The 25,027-nt window shown below is 46.0% G+C and overlaps 1 protein-coding gene across 1 annotated transcript in view; it reads right to left on the reverse strand.

Annotated features, from left to right (window-relative positions):
* MOSPD1 (motile sperm domain containing 1) overlaps positions 1–24,396 on the reverse strand; it is a 92,786-nt gene extending 68,390 nt beyond the window's left edge. The window contains exon 1 of the mRNA XM_013983792.2: positions 23,634–24,396. The gene's annotated coding sequence lies outside the window, so the exon portion shown is untranslated. The remainder of the gene's footprint in view (positions 1–23,633) is intronic.

Here is a 25,027-nt window from a genome sequence, read left to right on the forward strand (position 1 = left end):
AAGCAAACCTTAAGGAAATACCTTAAAACTAAAATGACCAGTAATCTTCAGTGAGCCCAGAGCTTCCTGACTCTGTAATTTTTCATGAGCTAATCTCTGCAATGTCACAGTTAAGGTACAAACAAAACAAAACAATGTGATTTAATTTTAAAAACTGAAAAGTTTTTCAAAACTGAAAAATTGGACAAGTGCCCCAGGAGGTTTAGGGACCATTCTTACATTTTAGTATTGGTCATAATAGCAAGATGGGAAAATAAACTAGATGTACAACAGGCGCTTGGCTATCTAGAAACAGTCTATCTAGGTAATGGGATACTATGTAGCTATTAAAAATAAGCAATTGTGGCTCAGTGGTTAACAAGCCCGACTGGTATCTGTGGGGATGCAGGTTCCATCCCTGGCCTCGCTCAGTGGGTTAGGGATCCAGCGTTGCCATGAGCTGTGGAAGGGATCCTGCATTGCTGTGGCTGTGGCGTAAGCTGGCAGCTGTGGCTCCGATTCTGCCCCTGGCCTGGGAACCTCCGTAGGCTGTGCGTGCAGCCCTAAAGACCAAAAAAAAAAAAAAAAAAAAGGCAATTATGTCCATGTAGAATGAATAGATGTAAGGTCACCTCACCAATGGCTGAAGTGATTGATCCAGAGAAGAATATATATATATATATATATATATACACACACACACACACACACACACATCCTTTCATACATTTAAATACTCCACTTCCTTATAGTTATGGTAACTCTATTTTTAGTTTTTTAAGGAACCTCCATACGGTTTTCCAGAGTGGCTGCAGCAATTTCCATTCCCACCAGCAGCCTAGGTGGGTTCCCTTTTCTCCACGCCCTCCCCAGCACTTTATTATTTGCAGCCTTTTGGATCATGGCATCCTGACTAGTGAAAAGAATTCCTTTCCTACCTTGACTCTAGTATTTCCCCCAGGTCTTCTCTGGATAGAACCAGACTTCTGAGTTTATAGGCACAAAGGCAGGTTCCAGGCCCTGGACATCCCTCAGGCTGGACCACAGCCTGCACTTCCCATTGTGACCTTTGACCCCTCTCCTTGGACACAGTTCCATGACGGCCTTCAGACTCAGACTGCGTCTGGTCACCTGGATGACTACTGGTGTTGGCTCCCTTCTCCAGCGATTCAGAGACTATGTCCAGAATCCTGGGCCCCAGTACAGGGGAGGGAGTGGTCGGAGAGTTGCAAACACGCAACCGTAAGTTCCCACTCTGGGTAGTCTGACTGCAAATCCAAGAGCTTTACTTCAAATTCTTCCTGAAAAATCCTTGGGAATCTAGAGGTCAAGTTCATAAGCTAAATTTTGTTGAATCAAAGAATCTGAGTGATTCTGGGCAAGGTAACCAAAGTCTTAAAAGGTGGGTGCTCCAGGTTCCTTTCGTGCCTCAGTGGTTAACAAACCAAACTAGGATCCATGAGGATGTGGGTTCCATCCCTGGCCTTGCTCAGGGGGTTAAGGATCTGGCATTGCTGTGAGCTGTGGTGTAGGTCACAGACGCAGCTCAGATCCCGTGTTGCTGTGGCTGTGTGGGAGGCCAGTGGCTACAGCTCCGATGGGACCCCTAGCCTGGGAACCTCCATATGCCGCAGGTGCGGCCCTAAGAGAAAAAAAAAAAAAAAAAAAAAAGCTGGGGGCTCCAGGAGAAGCGAGGATGCCCAATTTTCTGGGGCATTACTGGGTACTGCTGTCCACTCCAAGCACTCCTCTGACCTGGAGAGTGAGTCCGTGTGATTTTCAGCAGTTCCCCAAAGGAGGGGATGTTAGGTAGACAGAAAAGTAATATAGACAGTAAATCCCTTCTACTCCCAGCATGTACAAACACCCTCCTTCCATTTGTAGAATTCCCAAAATGCTCCCTCCTGGCATAATTTAATTACTCCATATACCACCAAGAGACATGACACATATGCACTCTCGCGGCCGTCACAGTCAGAGGTGAGGCCACGGGGCTCTGTTCATAGTTGAACGTCTCCCTGTGCCGTCTCTTTGACTGGTGCTTCCATTACGGCAACTTAATATCGCTGTTCTACAACTACAGGACATAAATGGTGATTCACCACCACTCTCACCCCTCTAGCCTATTTACAATATTAAAGAAGCAGTCCGAAAGGTTTTTTTTTTTTTCTTTTTCTTTTAGGACCGCATGTGTGGCATATGGAGGTTCCCAGGCTAGGGGCTGAATCCGAGCTGCAGCTGCCACAGCCACAGCAACGCGGGATCCTTAACCCACTGAGCAAGGCCAGGGATCGAACCTGCATTGTCATGGATACTAGTCAGATTATTGACCCACTGAGCCACACTGGGAACTCCCCAGAGAGTCTTTTTTAAAAGACAATCAGCAGGGAAACACAGAGAGTAACAGGTAAGTTTTCGTGTCTTCACATAGTCGTGAGGTGGTCCTGTGATTAGGACCTCTCTGGCGATTCCATGATCCTTTGGCCTTATCTCCTGGGGAGGCGAAGTTTCATGCCTGAGGCTTGATGGGCTTCTGTCGTGCACCCCTGTAAGACTGTCATATAAGAAGGCACCTTAGGAGATCCGGGTCTCATCCACAGTCCTGTCATTCTACAGCATAACCACCTGTTTTGAGTGACTCTAGACGCCAAGAGTAACTTCACACTTTGTTTTGCCCCACACTAGATGGGTTTCTTCTAGGGAATGAAAACCTCTAAGCCAGCAGAGATCAGAGCTACAGGGAGACAAGGGAAACCCGTTGCAGAAAATGATGCGAGGTGCCACCTTTATGTTTACCCCTCTGTTTCCGAACTTGGCAATGGGAGAACCAGCACCATGAAGCGGGTACAGGTTCACAGTAGATATTACAACCTAGCAGCCAGCACAGTGATTCTCCCATCAGGGCTCGCCACAAGCTCCAAAAGCAAGCATACTGATTCACCCTAAACATTCTGGGCACCCCTGAATCTGCCAGATGATATGAGCCCCGGGGGCAGACCAACTAGCATGGTAGCCTACCCCAGCTGGAGAGCCAGTTTTAGCTGTGGATCCACATTAGTCTGGGCGTGCTAAGAATAACACCGATCTTTTCCAATCTTGGATGGTGGCCAAAATCTCTGCAATTCCCGTAAGGATAAGCTATCGCGTTTTACTTCCTCTGTTGATAAGGAAGGTGATTTGCCTCTTCTTAGCCCTACTATGGCTTTCCCCAGGGGCCAGTGCCTGTCTCTGCCTGGAGGTCTCTGGAGTCAGGAGGCTCGTTGGAGCAGCTGTTTCCGGCAGGGTGAGCTGGAGTTAGGAAGAAAAGGATGGGGGCGACCGCCCACTCGCTGCCTTCTCTCTGCATCCCTTGGGTGTTAGCCGTGATACCCCGGGTTGGAGCACAGAGGTCAGAGGAAGCAATAGAACCTCAGGGTAGCCCTGATAGCTACCAGCAGCTAAGAGACACTCCACCTGGAGAAGGGGTTAGGGATTTGGTTCAGTGGGTTCTAAAAGGAGGCCCCAAAGTCCCTGTCTGGGAGGGTCCTCAGCTATTTCAGGGGAAAGGGGATGTCACGAGGCAGGACGTCAACCACAGTGTACAAACGCTAAGTAACGTGCAGGTGCTGCCTGGCGCTAAGCTTACCTGGGAGCTGGTAGCGTCATCCCAGAGGAGGGGGGTCAGGCTCTCTCTGAGCTTCGTGAGCAGCAGCCTCAGGGAAGGCCCCCCACTTCCCCATAACCTCCACGAGCACTGCGTCCACTCTGTGCTATGCGCTATTGTGGGGGTGTCCTGGGTCCCTTGGCACTAGGATTGCCTCAAAAGGCAGTTCTGATTCGCCTCTGAAAGGTTTGGGGCTGCCCTGCTTCCCCACTGCAAGTTGCCAAGGTCAGTGGGGACGGGTGCCTTGGGGGCAAGGCCGAGAGGAAGGTTCACCAGTATGACATTAGATTCGTCTCACCGTCCTCATTCTAAGCTCTCTGGGTGTCAGTCACTAATGAGGCTTGGGAACTGCATGTGAGCTGTTCCTCTATTAGGCTACAAGCATGGTGACTCAAATGCCAGCCACCTCTGTTGGCCAGACCTAAGAATCATTTGTGGGTTTTTTTCTTTTTCTTTTTTTTTTCTCATTCCCACGGCATATGGAGGTTCCCAGGCTAGGGGTTGAATTGGAGCTACAGCCGCTGGTCTCCACCACAGCCACAGCAATACCAGATCTGAGCCACATCTTCAACCAACACCCCAGCTCACGACAACGCCAGATCCTTAACCCACTGAGCAAGGCCAGGGATTGAACCCGCAACTTCATGGTTCCTAGTCAGATTCGTTTCCCCTGAGCCACAACAGGAATTCCAGAATCGTTTTGGTTATACAGATCAACTCAGGCCTTGGTGGGTTATCTGTAGATTTCATTCATGGGAACTCCAAGGTTAACTATCCATAGCCAGTGGTCTGTGCATGTTCATGAGTCCGCTCCGGCTGCCATTAACAAAATACTACAAATTGGGTGGCTTAAACAGCAGACATTAATTTTCTTGTGGTGCTGGAGACTGCAAGACCAAGGTCAAGTTGCCAGTAGGGCTGGTTTCTGGTAAGACCTCCCTTCATGGCTTGCAGATGGACACATTCTCTTTGTGCGCTGACGTGGCCTTTTATGTGTTTGTGGAGAGGGAGCTCTCGCATCTCTTCCTCTTCTTCTGAGGACACCCATCCTATGAGAATGGGCCCCACCCTTATGACCTCACTTAACCTCAGTGACTTCCTTAAAGGCCCTGTCTCCAAGAACTGTCACTTTGGGGTTAAGCTCAGACACTCCCATTGGGGAGGGGGCACAATTCAGTCCATAGCAACGTGTCAGAGGCTCCCCAGATGTCCCTTATGGTAATAATATCTGCTTTGCTGCTGACAGCTGCCACCACCTTGACTCATCTATGTCTGGCTCCCTCTGCCATGCTGCAAATCAGAGAGCCCATTTCGACAGTACCTATTTCTCAATGGCATCCTCAGTCTCAAGATGCCTTTGAAAGCCTTTTTTTCTTTTCTTTTCTTTCTTTTTTTCTTTTTTTGCACATATGTAGTTCGGGAGGTCTCCTTGACTTCAAGAATGAGAACTATGTGGTCTCTTTATCTGTTTTTTTTTTTTTTTTTTTTTTTTGCCTTTTTGGAGGCCGCACCCATGGCACATGGAAATTCCCAGGCTAGGGCTCAAATCAGAGCTGCAGAGCTACGCCACAGCCACAGTAACCACAGTAATGCCAGATTTGAGCCGCATCTGTGACATACATTGTAGCTCATAGCAACGCCAGATCCTTAACTCACTGAGCGAGACCGAGGATCGAACCTGCGTCCTCGTGGATACTAGTCAGGTTCGTTACCGCTGAGCCACGATGGGAACTCCCCTTTTGAAAGCTTTTGATGCTTCCTTCACCCACTAATTTCTCGAGGTAAAGGTTACAGGACAGACATTTAAATTTTGGGGGAGGGCAAAGTTAGGGAGTGAATGGGTAGGTGTTCATAAGGTCCAATACGTACTCTCCTATTCAGAAGTTTTGAATTTCTTCCCCTACGTTACGCCAGTGGGCTTCTAGCCACTCAATGCCATATGTCACAGGCTAGCACCTCGTCCAGGTTTGCATAAGACAACTCAGAAAACAGGATTACTGCCTGCTGCCTGAGCTCAGCACTGTGAATAAAATTCATGAACGCCTGCCACTCACTCTATTCCCTCGGCACATGGAGGTTCCCAGGCTAGGGGTTGAATTGGAGCTGCAGCTGACGGCTACACCACAGCCACAGCAACGTGGGATCGGAGCCATGCCTGCAACCTACACCACAGCTCATGGCAACACCGGTTCCTTAGCCCACTGAGCGAGGCCAGGGATCAAACCTGCATCCTCATGGATGCTAGTTGGATTCATTTCCCCTGCGCCACGGATGGGAACTCCGATTTAACTCTATCCCTTGACTGACATTGCATCACATTTCCCATCCCTGGATAATGTACCTTACGTCGATCCAGAAGGATGACAGCATCTTTGGGTGCTGGATATTACCCTCTGCAGAGGTGGCTCCTCCCCCTCTACACACCGACACGCGGGTCCCATGGAAGAGAAAGGACCGTAATTATTGACTCACATCATGAAGATGACCATTTACTCCTTCTCAGCAGATGTGGAATGACTCCATCTTTGCACTATAAACATTTTATCTTTTCAATTTGGGGAGGAAGGAGGGTTAACAAGCAGTTGGCTTCAGTACTCCTTGCCCTCCACAAAGATTTGTGCAAGCTAATCAGGATGCCATCATTCCCTTTGTCAGCAAATGGAAAAACAAACTATGGGAATATGATCCAATCAGGGTCAGTGGAAGGTGAAAAGTGCACTAGGGGGCTTCTAAAAAAGACTTCTTTTCTCCTGAGAAGTTAATGCACAGAGGAGTGGGCCCTTTGTTTTCCCTGTGGAAATTGTTAGGTCTGGATGTGACCCCTGCGAACTCCTGTAGCCATCTTGCCAAGAGCCTGAAAATGAAGCCCAAACATGAAGGATGACAGATTCAAGGGATCACAAAGAAGTGAACTGGGGCTCTGTGTCTGGAGCCTGTCGTACCTCTGGACTTCTCCCCTGATGACACTAAAGAAGGGAAGCTCTTACTAGTGTGCAACAGGTATTTGAAACACACATGTGCTTTTCCTGTGTGTGTGTGTATCTCTGGTGTCATATCTTGCCCAACATAAATTGCTAGAGTCGCTAAAGTCAAGTATTAGCCATCATCCAAACTGTCACTGATTTACTGAAGGAGTTTAGCGAAGATAAACCAGATGGTGAAGCTGAGACTTAGGAAGGGAGGGGATTTTCTTGGCCACAGTAGGCTCTATGGGACAGGAAGGGTGCTGCTTGTGCCCCCTCACCTCTCCCTTCCTGGCCCAGACTTCATCTTCCCTCCCTTCTCCTTCCCAGGTTGCAGATCTGGCCTGTGAGGAACATACAGAAACAAAACAGGAGCTGCTGGGTCCAAGGCACCGGCTCATGACACATGACAGACACTCACTTGACTAAACTGTTGTGTTTCAAGGCTCAAAATCGTTCAGTAATCTCTCAACTACACACCCCGCCCCCGGGGCCCCCACGGAATAAAACCAAGACACAGACTGCCACCTAGAGGTCATTTATAGCAGAGGGAAAAGGGTTCAAATACTTGCTCTGGGCTCACACCTGGGCAAGTCGTTTTTCCCTACAGGGATCCTAATTTCCTCTCCTATAAATACTTAGATCAGTAGTTCCCAAATTCGGCTCCCCAAAATGTGTACGCCTTTTTAGTCATTTGTAATTAGGTGCACTCACCGGAATTATCTATATGATCTTTGAAATTATACAAATGCCCATGCTTCACCCCTGGATATTCTGGTTCAGTAGGTGAGGAGCAAGCAGAGTCAGGGCCAGGACATATGTATAAAACAAAAATAAAAACCATCCACTGGTGCTTTCAGAGACCTCATGTAAGGAATCTGTGATGCAGATGTCAGAAGATGTTCCTGCAATAATGACAGTCTTCAGTGATGACCTCACGGATCCTAGTCGGGCTCACTTTCTCACTCTAGGGCACTAGAAGCCTTTCCTATTCTAATGTACATCGTAGATTTCCAATAGACCTTAATATTATGCAACACATTCAAAGGCGGTTAACCATAGAATCGACAGCTACGAATGGTCCAAGCACACCAGTGTTTTCAAGATCACAGTTAGGAAAATCTTAGATTAGGTGTCTTCACTCCGGTTGTCAAAACAAAATACCATGGACTGGGTAGCTTAAACTACAGAAATCTGTTTTTCAAAGGTCTGGAGGCTGGTAAGTCCAAGATCAAGGTGCCAGGAGAAGACTGCCTTCTCCCTATGTCCTCAAATGGCTTTTCCTCCACGTGTGTGGGCAGGAAGAGACCTCTCTCTCTCTCTTCTCCTCTTCTTATAAGGCCACCAATCTTATTGGATTAGGACTCCATCCTCACGACCTCTTTTATTTTATTTTTATTTTTTATTTTTTGGCCACTCCATGATGACATATGGAGTTCCTGGGCCAGGGGTCAGATCTGAGCCATAGGTGCAGCAACGCTGGATCCTTTAACCCACTGTGCTGAGCCTGGGATCAAACCTGCATCCTGGGGCTGCAGAGACTCTGCCAATCCCCTTGCAGCACAGCAGGAACTCTACCATGACCTCTTTCAAACTTAATTATCTCCAAAAATCCCTGTGTTCAAATACAATCACATTGGAGTTAGGGCTTCAACAGATTATCTGGGGTGGGGGTGGTACACAAGTCAGGCTACAGCACTAGGAGATATCCAAGGCCATTCTGAGTCTACATCCTAAGATTTTTGTTTGTTTGTTTTCCTTTTCTAGAGCCGCACCCGTGGCATATGGAGGTTTCCAGGCTAGGGGTCAAATCGGAGCTACAGCTGTCGGCCTACACTACAGCCACAACAACTCGGGATCCGAGCCGCGTCTGCGACCTACACCACAGCTCATGGCAACGTCGGATCCCTAACCCACTGAGCAGGGTGAGAGATCAAACCCGCAACCTCATGGCTCCTAGTCGGATTTGTTAACCACTGCCCACGACGGGAACTCCCCATCCTAAGATTCTTAGTGAATCATTTTCTTTTGATGAATCATTGTTCACAATATTAAGGAATTTCCCATGGGAAAATCATATAGATGACCTCACAGGGGCGTATTTTCCAAGTGTTCTAGTGCCTCCGATGAAAGGTATTACCAAAGAACAAAGGATTACTGTGAAGACCAACCTTTTAGAGGTTTGTCCCCTTTATTAATATTGGAACTAAATCAAGAACCAATATTCTGAACTTGCTCAAAATGCTAGCCCGTATCACATTGCCATTTCTAACCCAGATGGTGCCAAGACATATTTATCATCATGTCAAAACAAATAATCAATAAACAATCTGTAATAGGAAGAGAAAAAAGTTGTATTTGAACCAAACCAGGCCTAGGAAACAGCTAATCAGTAATTCTGAGAAGCTTCTCTGGAGAAGCATGGTTTTCATCACGGTTTTATGTCTTTTCACAACAAACAACAACCATCAAACACAAACATGGCAGGAGTACATTCCTGCAAGATTTCAAGAGGGAGAGATTAGCACGTACACAGTGAGTCAGCTTGACCTTAGTGTCTGGGAAGGGAACCTTATCTTTAAAGGAATATTAGCATAAGCGTCATAGGATGGGGTGGCATTTATTCCTATCTTCAAAGTGGACATACTTTACTTCTGGATAATGCATTCTTTTCTTAATGGCTAAAGCAGATGCACAAAGCATGATAAACAGGTCACAGGACAGGCTGTTCTAGTTAGCATAAAGTTCAAGCCAAATCACATATAAGCCAGAATGACTTCCCCATACCTCAATTGTGAAAATTTCTTCCGTCAATCACAAAATTTTACTGATCCCAGACAGTGGTCTAAAACTGTAATCCTGCATCTGAGCTTTACGTAACATTCAAGTTGTGGGCGAGATGTTTATTTTCTCCCCCCCCACCCACCCCCCCAGTTCTGTAGAAAGGACCTTCCCTTTATTTTCTATTGCTCTTAGGGTATGAAGGGAGAAGGCTGAGCTGAAATTCGAACAACTTGCAAATCCACAAATGTCTCCTTTACACCTAGTTTCTTTCTTTTTTTTTTTTTTCATTTTAGGGTCGCACCCACGGCATATGGAGGTTGCCAGGCTAGGGGTCGAATCGGAGCTGCAGCTACTGGCCTACGCAGGATCTGAGCCAAGTCTGCGACCTACACCACAGCTCACAGCAACGCCAGTTCCTTAACCCACTGAGTGAGGCCAGGGATGGAACCCAAATCCTCATGGATCCTAGTTGGGCTCATTAACCACTAAACCACAAAGGGAACTCCTACCCCTAGGTTTTGCTTTGATGTTCATCCCAATGGATTAGAAGGAATTCATACACCCTGAGTAAGCTCATATCTTACATATAGACTTCATTTCCATATATTAGTTCTTGTATTTTTATGAATCCATATTCTGCTTATAAGACTCTGCTCTAGGTAATGGCTCATATTGCCATATACAGACTGTGGTATACTGACTGAAAAGAAAGCCACAGCAATATCTCTCATCCCTGGATTTACAGCCCTTTGCTTGTATGTTGAAGGGAGAGCTGAGGATTTGCTGACGGAGTTAATGTGGGGCATGAAACAAACAGAGGAATCAAGGAGGACACCGAGGTGTTTGGCTTGAGCAATAGGAAGGAAAGAATTTCCATCTACCAAGGCGAGGAAAACAGAGGAAGAATAGAGTTCAGAGGGGCAAAAAGACAGTCTTAATGAATAAAACTTTCACAGATACTATATAATTTATTTACTTTAAAATTTATAATTTATTTACTTTTAGTAAACTTATAAAATTTATAATTTATTTACTTTTTAGTAAACTTATAAAATCAGTGAACCCAAGATTCCCTTAAATGTTCGCATATATAAACAACCTATAAAAGTAAGAGTTCAACTAAAATCCCAACCCCAAACCCATTAATCAACTATGTATTTTAAACAGGAACAACAGGAGCCATATTGTCTTTGGATGGAGCTGTTGTGGGCATCCAGAGAGTTGCCCTGCAGCATTATCTCATAAAAACGTGATTTATGAAAGAAACTGGAGTGTCATTGCCCTAAATGGTGAATTATGTGCATATATGTGATTACAATGTTAGAAAAAGTAATTTAATGATCAGAGTGGTAATTTGATTTTCCGGTATTGGTAATAAACTAAAAGTAAGTGCCTCTGGTAAAATCAGATAACCCCTCATTTTTATCTTTTCAACATCGATGCAGATGACCATATGATTATCTTCTTTTGGTCTTTAAAAATTTTTTTGATTAAAGTATAGTTGATTTACAATTTTTTTTCTTTTGGTCTTTTAATATAGCAAATCAAGGGATTTCTTAACACTCAACCTTCCTTACATTCCCTGGTCATGGTGCATCATTCTCTGAACATGCTGCTCTGGACTATGCTGGCTAATATTTGGGGCTTTCCTATTAATACCGCAGGCAACATGTGCAGCCTGGGTGCAAGTACTCTCTGGCTGAGCGATGCATGAATAATAAACAGGAACGTGTGTTCACAGAACCTCACAAAAGTGAGGGGGGGTGTCCAGAGACTGAGCGTCAGACAAGGAACTCGGAAAGGCGAGTGAGTGCCAGGGAGGGTGGGGAAGGTGAGCACCTGGCTGACTCTTCAGCCTCAGAGCACCTGGCCCTCCCCTCCCCAAGCGCAGCGGGCTCTGTCCCCATTACGTAAGACCTAGCCTCCCCTACAGCCTTGGGAAACATAGATTCCGCCCCCGCCCTCCAAGAGCAGACGTTAGCCCCGCCCCTTCAGGCCCTAGCGTGGACTCCATGTTGCGCCTGCGCACTAGCAACCATCTGGTCCAGTGGGAGGAACCCGCGCAGGCGCCGGTATGGGCCATGGCCCCGCCCACCCCTGCCCTGGGCCCGCCCACCCCTGCCCTGGGCCCGCCTCCGCGGAACGCACTCCTGCTGAAGCCTGGGAATATAAACATCAGAGTGGTAGTGAGATTTCCTGGTGTTTGGTAAAGCCTAAGTGCAAATGCCTCAGGTAAAATCATACCCACTGACCTGAAATAGGGCCAAATGGCAGATGGCTCACAGCCTTATATGAGACACATTCTGTAACACAAGAGAGGATAATAAAAGGGGTATAAAGTTCCAGCTCCATTTGGAGAAAAAGAGAAATGATTTGAACTTTGCATACTTATGAACCTCTCAGGCAGGAAATGAGACACTGCACCTTTGGCCACTCTAGTCTGGATGGCAAGAACAGAGCTGCTGACACCTGGGGCCCACGAAAGAGAACTGTACCCAACCACTCAGCATGTCTACAGGCAGAACAGATTGCCAGTATTGTTCTCCTTTCCCTTGGGGGTTGATTTTAGTAACCATAATCATAATGATAAGGCTTCTGCTGATGTGTTTTGTTTTGGGTTTTTTTTGTTTGTTTGTTTTGTTTTCCTTTTCAGGGCCGCACTCGTAGCATATGGAAGTTCCCAGGCTAGGGGCTGAATCGGAGGTGTAGCCGCTAGCCTACACCACAGCCACAGCAGCGCAGGATCTGAGCCGCGCCTGCAACCTACACCACACTCAAGGCAACACCGGATCCTTAACCAACTGAGTGAGGCCAGGGAACCAACCCACATCCTCATGGATACTAATCAGCTTCATTTCCACTGAACCACAAGGGGAACTCCCTGCTGATATGTTTAAACCATGGTAAGCTATACAGAAGACATGAAATTTTAGTTAACTGCATGTCTAATTCCAGTTAGGGCTGGATACTGTGTTGACATGTTTAAAGAATAAACAACGCCAAAAATTTCTTCTACTTACTTAATTCTGCTATTACAAAGGCTTTCTAAGATCTAGTGATGTCATGTAATGAAAGATGCCTCGGACACAAAGAACCAAGGTTCTCATGCAGGCCTCACCAGGAATTAACTGTGTGCTTGTGGCTTCCAGTTTTGGTCCTACTGACTTCTGATGCTTTGTACAACCATGCTGGTCCTCCTACCTCTGCCCTACCCTTGGGAGGATCAGGAGATTTCCCCCAAAACCTCCACAATCCCCAGATATATATTTATGGCCTTCATGAAGTGGTTAAAAGGATCACTTCTTATAGGGAGGTATTGGATTACCTATGACCTTTAGGGGTGAGCTTAATGAAGGGTGGAACTTCTACCATAGCCTGGAAAGACCCCATTCCCCTGCCACCAACTCCTGTTCTTAATCTATCAGATTCTATAGCTTAGAGCTCAGCCCTGGTTCAGGCAACAATGCACATGGCAGAGCCGTCGATTCTTTGATCAGGCGGGTGTTCATTGTGAATAATAAAAATCTACAAGTGAGATCTTCTGAAACAAATTTTATTGGAAGAACACAAGTATTTTACAAAATACAAGAAGCTTAAGCAGCAAATACATTCTAAAGACACAGAAATGAGGATAACCCAGGGAAACCCCACAATATGTCTTTTACATGATATTTTCTGCAGTGAAAGGTTATTAATGAGCCTTTGCAGGCTAGCCTAGCACCCATTCTTGGCATCTAGTCCCAAACTCTAAATATAACAGAAGCATGGTTTGCTCAACTAGGACAAGATGAAAAGTATCAAACTGAGTAGCTAAGGCCAAGGAACTCAGTCACACAGAAAACAGAAGGTGGTGGGAAGACCTCAGAGAAAAGAGGCCTGCTGCAGAGACCAACCAGCCTGAGACACTACCTTCCACCCTATAGGATACAGATACAGTACATATACACCTTGACGTGTCCCCATATGTAAAATATTTTACACCTGGACATGTCCCCATGTGTAAAATATTTTAAAAGATTTCTCAGGTAAGCACAAAAGCACATATTATAAGAAACAAAACCAACCCAAAGTCCAAGCCATTCCCAAAGGCACAGGACCCAAAGTCAATTTCTGGTCAAATGACAAATAGCTGATGTCACAGGCCACTCCTTGAGCTGAAGTCCTCCAGGTGAAGTTCACAGCTTTCGCAGAAGTGCTGTGATTCTACAAAATTCAAAATCCTATGGACTAAAGGTTAACCTTATATGTGCCAATGCAAATGCTATGCATACATAGAAAAACCAAGGCAAAACAATAATACAGAGTAGTAAATAGCATTACCCATTTCCCAGTGTAGAAGCATTCTTCCCTTTCAGTTCTAAAACCTCAAGACACTTGAGGGGGAGTATACATCTGTAACCACGAGAGGGTCTTTTTTGTTATTATTTTTAAACCACTTTATTGAGGTTATGAAGGTATGACTGACATACAGAAAGCTGCACATACTTAATACATACAACTTAATGAGTCTGGAGATAAGTATACCTCCACGAACCATCATCATAATCTATGCCTTAAACATATCCAACCCCTGTTAAGTTTCATTCCACCCTCGCTAATTCATATTATTATTTTTTGACAGAAGGTAGAATAAGATTTACTCTCAGCACATTTTTCTATACACAATACTTCAAACTCTGAGCTCAGGAGGAGACGCGCACGTCTTGGTTCCCAGCTTTAACTACATCCTACATCCCGTAGCTCAGTACCCTGACTGTACAACCTATAATCACTAGAGTCGAGTCTGCGACAGGCCTTTCAGCATTCAGGAAGGCTGCTATGTCTGACTGCTGGGGCAGACTGAGCAAATCAGAGCATCTCCTTAGGATTCATTCAACAGAGCCCACTGCTGTTCTTATCCAAACTTGATATGAAGCAGTACAGTAGGCCTGCACATGAGTAAGAAGAGGGAAGGGAAGCTGAGAAGGCCAACCCAAATCTAGACTGTGAAGGGGCCTGACTGGCGACACTCAGTAATCCCTTTATTGTGTCAGCTGAAGGGCTGCGAGGGCAAATTCAAATCCAGAGGGATCAGAGATCATTCAAGCTACATAGGAGGGCACACATTTTGCACACTCTTTCCACCCTGTTTGACAGGGCTGCACACTAAACATTCACAACGTGGGATCTGAGTCCTCGCCTCCTACCACATATTCTATCAGGTCCCATGTATCCCAAGACACAGAGATGACATCTCTGCCAGGTGCTCCTCTGGAGACTCAAGAAAGGGAGGATAGGAGAGGGAAAGCCCAGCTCCACCTGCCAACACACCAGTGACATCAGGGTATCAGTTTACACCCTCTCAAAACAAGGTCTGTAGTTTTAATCCTCATTCCAATTGATCCTAGAGATCCCAGAGAACTCCCCCTGAGGACAGAGGCACGGGTAAAAGCAGCCCAGAGGATGAGCAGTCACGCATACTGATCACTTGTCCTTCAGGTGCTTTTGGCACGAGCTCCTCCTGAGGAAGGCCTCTGCACAGGCCTGACTTTGGCAGAGCTCTGGAATCAGCAACTGGGAGCAGGGTGCCAATACCCAGGAGACCAGGTGTCTCATGGGAGCATGTTGTAAGGGCAAAAAAATAAGAAAAGTTAAAGAATCCCTGTTGAAAAAAGGGAAACGGCCTCTCTTTTCCCTTAAAACATTCACCTTGGAAAACTTATCAGCTCTTTCTCTGCCTCTTTGCAATGTATGCAAATCTTTTTCTTGAAGCTAAGTAAGCTTTTTGGTAATGTGACAACCCAGAATGTCCCTTTAAGGACCAGGCACCCAAACTCCTGGCAATAAGTGAGAACTAGGTAAAGGGGGAACAACTTGAGGAGCTGAAATCAGAAACTCACCTAGACCCTCGCAAAGAACAGGAGGAAATGGACACCATAAAGCAGCGCCTAAGAGTCCATAAAGCTACAGGAAAAGGGAGGGAAATATGTCCGGAGAAAAACAGCATAAGCAACAGCAGTTCCTTCTCAGAACTCCCTCAGATTATAGACTGTGCAAAAGTCTAGCAGGATGAAGGGCTCCCCTGTCACAGTGGCCATCCTTCACAGGCCTGCGGCAATACAGAATAAGGATGAGACAGCAAAGTCATCCTCTGCAGACAGAGCACGATTCACTTGGAAAATGGAGAATAACCCTGTTCCGTAAGAAATGTCTCAAATTTACAAGAGAGCCACATTTTTTCATAGCATATTCATCAGTGCCCATGGTTATCTTCTGTCCCCCAAATATACTGACCCAAAGGTGTGTGGGAGAATGAAGAAAGGGGACAGGAGGAGTTCCCGTCGTGGCACAGTGGTTAACGAATCTGACTAGGAACCATGAGGGTGCGGGTTCGGTCCCTGCCCTTGCTCAGTGGGTTGACGATCCGGCGTTGCCGTGAGCTGTGGTGTAGGTTGCAGACGCGGCTCGGATCCCGCGTTGCTGTGGCTCTGGCGTAGGCCGGTGGCTACAGCTCCGATTCAACCCCTAGCCTGGGAACCTCCATATGCCGCGGGAGCGGCCCAAGAAATAGCAACAACAACAACAACAACAACAAAAAGACAAAAGACAAAAAAAAAAAAAGAAAGAAAGAAAGGGGACAGGAGAAACAGCCCTGAAGCCACAATGCCCCCTCACCTTGCACACCCAAAGCCTTGGGTCCTGCCCACCGGCAGCCCCCCCTTATATTCTCATTACCACTTTATTTCTCCCTAGGCTGTGGCTCCGTGTTTCAGGAATCGAAGCTAATCAGAAGCTTGAGATAAGAAAACCAGAGCAGCCTCCCTGCCCCAGACTCATCTCCTGGATCCTCCTGCCACCCCCAAGGGCGCAGGACCACACACAGTCCCACACATGCCACACAAACCCCCCACTGTCTTGGGAGGGCAGACAAAGGCCCCTTGATGCAACCTCATCTCCCCCGACAGCAAGACCAAAACGGCCCAGGGGCTAGACCAGCAGGCATCAAGGCCTCCCAGCAGATACACACAGAAGGAACAGCGACAGCCGGGGGGCATAGGCCCTCTTCGGCAAGCAGAACAGGGGGGCTTCCCACACGTCCCCACTTCAGCTCCTGCACACGGACAGCACCCATGTGACCTCTTGCTTCCAACTAACATGCAGAGGAGTCAGCAGGAGAGGGCGGAGCGCGACATGGAAATGCTCTGATGAAGCTCCAGCCACATCCCCACACGCGCAGGTGTGGTTCCTCAGGATCCCCACCAGCCACCGCTATGCACAGTGGACACTCTTCTGCTCAGCTCCTTCCTGTCACCAAGGAGTCCTGACCACAGGCCACGCTCTGCTTCTGCCCTAGACCCAACATCTCCCACAGCCCAGAAGCTCCATCGCCCCTATGTGCCTCCTGCAGGCCCCTGGCAGGGCATCTGAGCCACGGAGTGGAAAGGGGCGTCTGGACAGGGACCCAGAAGAGCACCCCCGCACAGCGACGCACCTTCGCCAGGCTCTCTGTGCAATTCGGCTCACAGAGTGGAGCCGTCCACGCAACCAGGCCTGACTATTCACAAGAAAGAACCAATGTCAGCATGGGCCTCCCATGAGACGGCCCCAGAGTCCTGGTCTAGGCCACCAGTGGGTGAAGAGCCCCCTTTCCTGAGCCACTTGTCACAGGCCAAGGCACCACACAGCACGAGGCAGAAACACCAAGACCTTCCCCAGCAGCAAAGCCCCAAATGCCTGGGACTCCTGGAAGATGGGGAAACGCCTCCATGGTAACAGCCTCCCCTTTCCCAGAAGGCCACCGATTCTCAGGTCACCCCCGATGATGGGCCCCGTGCTCCGCCCACCCCAGGCAGGACTAGGGGTTGGGAAGCGGGCAGGGGCCTGGCCTGCAGTCACACAGTCCAAGACCCCTTTCACACGGAGGGCCCAGGCCCTCCAGCAGTCTGCTTTCTCCCCCTGCTCTGACAGCCTTGCTCCAGAGGGCTACCCTTCCCAGCCCCAGCCCCAGCCCCAGCCCCATCTCTGGGCTTTAGGCAGCCCAGGGAAGGCCCGGTCGTTGCATCTTTCCTGATCAGGGAAGCTCTTCCCGGTCTCAGCCCCTAATTTCTATAGCTCTTCTCCTGAAAAGAACAGACAATCAAAGGCGGCCGGAAAAGCAGTCATGAAACTCATTTAGTTCAGGATGTATTCTCCCATGGAAACTGGTACAGCCACTGTCAAAAACAGTATGAAGGTCCCTCCCCAAAACTAAAAATAGACCTACCATCTGATCTAGCAATCTCGCCTGGGGTATATACCCAAAGGAATACTTTAAACCAAGAATTTATAAAGCATTCATATTCCTACCAGTGAGCAGACATTAACTGAGTACATGCCTCATGAGGCTAAGTGACATGCCTGGCCTAGCACTGAACGCCTGGGAAAGAAGCAGCAAACCAGATCCTAGCTCAGATTCCGAGGAGGATCATCTTCTGTTTTCCTGAGAGTCCTGATTGTGAGAAGGTCACCCATTAGAGGATCACCGTTTGAGAGTCCTCAACCTTGCGACTCATTTTTAAGTGCCAATACTCAGCAGATTTACCCATTAAACCATCCATTTAGGCCTTCCCGATCCCTCCTTCCAATGAAGGCACCCAAGAGTACCTTGATGGGCAGTGGGCACAAGTGCATGTGGAAGGGGAAGAAGGCATCACAGTAACTGTTCAGTTTCACAACTGTTTCTGATTAGTAAATAAACCAGTCTTGCTCACATCACTTGGTGAAGGAACATGGGTTTGGGTTTTTCTAAATATCTCAGGCCTCGGGTTTCCACTGGGTAGAAAACCATCATGACCTCATCTTCCACAGCTTTAAAGTAATTTAACCAATTACAGGAATGAATAAAAAGTCTCTGAAATGTCAACATGCTATCTAAAGGTTACATCCTTAATTTCTAATCACAAAGAGATGTAAATTTCTCTTACCCTTTGGTGAGTGAAATTTAGGTTCTGTGATGCCACCTTCTGGATAAAACCCATGCTAATAAAGCAACAGAGGAAGCAGAGGTATTTATGAAACTAAAGGTTCGAAGTGTTCTTAAACACACCTTGGTAAAGTTCATGCATTTAGCACTCTCTTCCCCCACCCCAACTGTCAAAACTCTTAATTTTCAACAAAGTAACCACTGCGCAGAAACAAAGTCTCTTTATATAGAGGAAGGAAAGGAGACCTCTTTGGCGCTGCCAGTTAACAAACACCCTCTTGGTGCCCAAACTTGGTGCTGAGTCACATCAGCTTCGATGTAAGGCATCAGTGCTGGCCAGAAAAGAAAGCGGCTCCGAGCAAAGCAAGGTCTGAATTGCCGGGCTACCTCTTGGCATCATAGCAGGATTAAAGAGACTGGTTTCCAAAGAGCTGCCAGGTAATCCCCAAAGGACATGTGCTGGCTCTGTGAAAGGAAACAAACGTTTAATTGAAATTATAACAAAAGTCTAAAGAAATGAAGTAGCAGTGGGCTCTGGACAGGTAAGGAGAAGAGCTAAACTAAGCCACAATGTTCTGTTTCAACATATGGATTCTGTAAATGATGTACTAATTCCTTCAGTACCTCTGTGTGCTGAGCACTTTACAAAAATTATCACACTTGATTCTTACATCCCTGATAGCAAGGTGTGATTCCCACTTTGCAAATGTGGAAACTGAGGCTCAAAGGTGCGAGTAAGAAAGACACAAGGGTCCTTCAGACTCAGATACTAGAAATGTATTGTGAATGGAACACAACGTATTGTCACAGCAACATCTGCAAGCCCCCCTCCCCAAATAAAAGCCTGACGAAGTATGGAAGAGTAAATATTTATGGAAGTACTGACCTGCATATTACTTGACTTATTAGCTTACACCTCCAGGACCACTGCCAAATAAATGCCTGCCCACCCACAGTGGGGGTAGACTGGCAGACTCTCATTCTCTGACACCCACTTGGTGTACAGATCTCATCTTTCTCCCTTGTCTTAGACAGAGCTGGCTTTAAATTATATTTAAATCCATGTTCTCATACCTGAAAAATAGCAGCACTGCCACAATCTGGATCCTTGGAGTTTGTTTTTGGCAATCCCGTCCAGTCCATCCTGCTTCATCCTGGTATTACAAGGGTTTTCCAAAAGGATAAAAAGACAGATCAACACTTTGATGTGAAAATGCCAAGATAAGGCTGTTTGGAAATCTGACATTCTGATAAAGTATGTCTCTAGTAGTGGCACCCACAGTGAACAAAGGAACACAAAGAAGGACTGGAAAAAGATGCCACTGACTAAAGACACTGATTAGAGATACAGGATCTGAACCAGAGAGTTAACAAGTAGTGCCCAGAGGGTGACCCCGACATTGTTGGAAAATCCTATCTTAGGGATTCAGGAAAGGCATTTCGATACCATCTTAATTATGGTATAGCTGACAGGGAGTGGGTGCTACCCTCTGTCCAGCATCTATGGCCCCACATGACATAAGTTTGCACTTACTTGTTTGGCAGGTCTAGAAGTTGGTTCTGGGTCCACTCTCTTCTCATTACAAGCCCATAGGCTGAGCAGTACTATCCTTTTCCATCCCAGGTCCTAAAGGAAATGGTGATTGTACACATCTGCAAGAAGACTTACTTATGGGCACACAGCTTAATACCACTGCAGCAAACTTAGGTAACTTGCAAACTCGTAAGTTAAGTAGCTAGGGCAAACTTCCCCTTTCCCTTACCCAGAAAAATTTCTGAAAATGGCTGGTAGGGCCAGAGCACCCAGTTATGCAGCCTGTGTGAGGTAGGGCAAAAGAGTGTTAAGACAGGAACTGCATGAATCAAATCACAAGATATGGCTGCTGCTTTATAGAAATATACCTGATTGCCCCTTCAAAATGAACCATGGCTCACCCTGCTTTAATAAAACATCACAGAGTAATTATTAAATATTTTTTTTGCAAGGCATTGCTAGTTATTTGCTAGAAGGGGAGTCTCAGAACTCCATTTTTTCTTTTCATGATGACTCATACAAAACCATGGGTAAGAAACCTTTGGAATGGGTTACCTCTTCTCACTTTGCTTCCAATCACAAAGATTATGGGTAATAAATCAAAAGGGTTTTGTGTTCTACTTCATAGACCATGAAATGCGCATTATACAACTGTGTTATTATTAGTCTCAGTAGTCGATAATATAGTTCCAAAACTGATAAAAATAGAAATGAGCTAATTTAATTCAGAACAAATTCATGAAGAATTTTTTTACATTACATGATGTTTCCAACATTTTTCATTGAACATAGGTCTTTGAAGAGAAAATAATGGGGAAAAAAGACATTGGGTAAAGTATAGGTTGAGGAATTAGCTCTTAATTTGCAAGTATGTTTCTAGGATACCATGGACAATGGGCATGTAATAAAAATCCCTTCACTCCACACTTAGATATTGTTCAAGGTCTAGGGATCTGCCTGAAAAGTCAAGATTAGTGAGGCTAATTAGTGTCAAAGTTCCTGAAATCTGCATTCCTGCCAGTACCAATGACACAGATACAGTAAAACCCAAATACCAGCGATGAGTCTTTCACATTTCTAAATGTAATCAACTTATGGATTTAGACATCATCAATGTTCCACCAATATAAGAGTCATTAAATCATTTCTACATGAGATAATACATAGACCTGAAATTGAAACCAAGAATCAACAAGCAAAAAGGCTAATAAGCAAACTTATAACCATCACCATCCCGGAAAGGAGGTAACTGTTTTACTTAACACAAAGTATCAGAGTCTCTCGGTGCTTGGGGTACTCAGGGCTTTGAGCAAAACCACAATTTTCCGTTAATTCGCTCCTTAAATACACTGCCTATTTCTTAAGCCAACATGCTAGCACTTGAGGCATTAAGGCACAGTCAGCACTTTTAAGAACAAAGAGGCAGGGACAGCACCCTCTGCAATGGTAGGGGAGCGGGACGTTGTAGCATTTGCAGTTTGGCTCAAGACCTCAAAGAAAAAGGACAAGGACAGGTGTTTTCCTCATCGGACTGGTCAGTACATAAACTGGCATAATATCCTTCTTTCTAAATAGAAAATATACAAATCATTTCTTCTATGGGAGAACGCCTGCGAATGAGGACTAGGCCAACACTTAAAGAAATAACACATTAAGTGCAAAATTATGGTTCTAAAAATAATACTCAAAAGAATCCACCGTGGTCAGCACGGGCCATGCACTCCCAGAAAACTCATTCTGGAGATGAATTTTCTTACATGCAAACTGAAAATGCTCCACGATTTTCAAAAGGAATACACGAAAAAACTAAAATCAGAACTGAACTGAATAACATGATAATCAACCTGCAATTATTTCGAGAAATGAAATCCCAAAAGCCAAATGACTTCAACGGGCGGCCGGGGACCGGCACTTCCGGGAATTCACTGTCGTAAAAGAACGGACGCGTAGCCAGATAGTCAATGAGTGTTTTTTTTTTTAACTGAAAACAAAACTTTCCTTATTTTTAATAGAGCTACGAAATAAGATACACAAAAGCTAATTCTCAGATAGATACGATGCTATTAAAACATTTTAATGATTTAAAAAACCCGTAATGTTAGGCTGCCGGGCCGCGCGCGCCGGTAACTGTCGTAAAGCAAGGAGCAGAAAGACAGAACATAATTTTTCCTCATTTGTAAATTGAATATAACGTGAAAATTTTAAACATAAAGCTTATTAAAAGGGCCAAGGCCCACATTTAATAAAGTGATACCGAACACAATTCTGTAAAACACAATCCGAAACTGTGTTAACGGCGAACATTAACATACGGCATACACTGTCGTAAAACGTCGAGAACTCAGCCAGCTGACAGTTCTGCATTGTAAAACTAGAGTACCTAAAAAGATTCATTTTTAGGAAAATTTATGAATAGAGATCAAGACTAGAATTTGACAAAATGTATTATGTCAAACACGCAATTATATTATAAACTTAAAGCATTCAATCACACGTTAAACGCCCCTCTGTGAATTGAAATTTACACTAAACCATTTAAAGGAAATTTATTAGGAGAGCCGGGGTAAAAATTTAGTTGAATGCATGAGTACGAAGATGTAAAATTAAATGCCAAACAACACCCAGTCTTGGCTGTCAAGTACAGCTAATAGGCATTCACAGTTTCTAAAACATTCAGGCACTCAGCCAGATAATTCACTTCCAAAAGTGCACTCTGAAAATACTTTAGTCTGGAAAATATTTACGAAACACTGCCAAAATAAACATTAAAAAAATTCGAATGATTGCAATGTAATAAAAAAATACCCCACGCCACTATATTAAGATAAAACAGTAAACAGGATATCTGGGTGCGTGATTTCTTTCACGGTCTCAAAGCAACAAGGTTTTGCCAACAACAGTGCGATTTTTCTCATTCGAAAATTGCAAATAATAATTTATTAGGGAAAACGTAATGAAAAGTGCCAGGACCACTCTTACGTGAATACAATGGTATGAAACAAACATAAAATGCAAAAGACCCTTCCACTGAACTGAAGGCCATTTCCGAGGTCCATGAACAAACAAACAAACCCCAAGCCGACCAGGCTTTCTGTCTACTCATTTTCACGTTAAAATTTTCAGGCTTTTTGTCTTTTTTAAAACAGTACGTGAAGAAGGCCAGTCCGAAGAGATAACCAACAAATGATATTACACTTAGAGCCATGCTGTTAAATGAAACACAAAATTACGCTCAAAGGCAGCCAAGGGCCATCACCTGTCAGGATCGCTCACGCGCTTACTTTCTCTTTTCAGGTCGAAAGTAACAGAGATTCTACGACTGGCAGGGAATCTCACGAAAACGGGCAATATCAGCATTTAAACAAACACCCGACAACAACATCCACCTGAACATCAACACTGAACAAGAAAAGGCCAAACCAGCTCCCTGGCGGCCAAAGGCTCTGCGCCGCCCCGGGCCCACAACCTCCGCCAGCCGCCCCAGCCCTCCAGGCCCCTTCTTCACATGAAGCTGCAAACACCACAAAACCTTAAGACCACGAATGGGGGCAGCGGGATCAAAACACACATTTAAACAGAGGAAACGATTAGAAAGTTTCATCATTTCTTCCATAAAGCACAACGCTGCGTTCGAAGACCGCTAACGGACCCCCTCTGCCGGCGGTCCAGAAGCCGTCCACCTGCCGCCCACCCACGGCTGTCAAAGGGTACGAGGACACACCCTCTACCCCACTCTCTCCATTTCACACTACACACTGCCAAGGACGAAAAGAAATCAACGAAACTTACAGTTTTGAGCTCTCGGGAAAGGGAGCCGCCATGTTCTCTGCTCGCCGAAGTTAACGGTTCACGGAAGCCCACGGATGCCCGCACAGTCCAATCCAGATCCACAGGCGTTTGGTCACGCGCCAGGGCCCTCTTAGCCGCCCTTTCTGTGGCCCCGCCTCCGCACATCGTCATTGGTGGGTCTGCAGTGATGGACGGGAAGACTATCCACTCCCGTCAGGCCGGCAACTGGAACCCGCCCATTTCTCAAGCCCCAGCTCAAGTACTGAAATCCTTGCTCTTAATCTTTCCTTCTACGTCTGTGTCCATCCCTCAGTGCCCAGCTCTGCTTCTTAGGCCTTTGCACCTGTCTTTTCCTTTGTTTCCTGTCTTCTCAGTCTGGAAATCTTGCTCATCCAGTTTTCCCAGGCCTAGACCAGTTGCAGCCCCCTCCAGGAGCTTCCAAGGTTTACTCCTTTCGCCCCTACAGGAAAATGAGTTCTTCGCTATTAGATTTGGTCCTGGAGACACATCAGGGCAGAGATGCAGGAGAATCGTGTTTGACTCTGGGATCAGATAGTACTGGGCTGGGCACTGTGTCAAGGACCCAAGGTTTGCACTTGGAATTTTGGCAAGGCAGTTGAGGTTGTAGACACTTAGGGAAGGCCAGAGAAAACCAACACCAAAGTAACTCAGAGCAGCCTCCCAGGACTGGTCCCAGCAATGAATTCAAGCAACTCTAAGCCACCTTTTCAGGATTGCCCCATCTATTCTTTTCTTTGTATGTGGAAATCCTCCTCCTGCCCCCCTCCTCCACTTTCATGACTCAGGCCAAAGCAGCCTCTTACTCCCCCCCCCACCCCGCCCCTGATTTCAGTTCCCTCCCTCATCTGCAGAACACTGATTCCTTTTGTCGTTGTCATTGTCGGGGCAGGATAACTAGCCTCAGATCTTGTCTGGAAAGGGCATCAAGCTTCATGATTATTCATTCTGAGGCTCTAAGCTTGCTCCTTGGCAGGAGGCCATCTGCTCAGTGAATTTTACAGCTGTCCAAACAAGGATGTGCAGATTATCTAGGTCAACTCCTTGAACGTTGAATTCAGCTGCTCCTAATGGTGGTAGGTGAACCTCACAGTGACTGGGTCATGTTATGCAATAATTCATGACGTTGCCCTACTCACTCTGGAATATCATCAACAGCCAACAGTAGCGACAGAGATGGCCTGATAATTCTCCAAGAGGAGACCTGAAAAAAACCGCAAAATGAAATTGGTTAAATTCAGTTCCAGAGAGATCAGCTTAGTAACACAGGGGAAAAGACTTGGCAGATACTGGGATGAGATTCACATCAACAGCGTTGCTCTTCTTTATCTTCCCTCCCCATGTGGATTAAGATCCCACATTCACCACGTCACTGA

This window comes from Sus scrofa, chromosome X (assembly GCF_000003025.6).
Source record: "Sus scrofa isolate TJ Tabasco breed Duroc chromosome X, Sscrofa11.1, whole genome shotgun sequence".
Taxonomy (NCBI): domain Eukaryota; kingdom Metazoa; phylum Chordata; class Mammalia; order Artiodactyla; family Suidae; genus Sus; species Sus scrofa.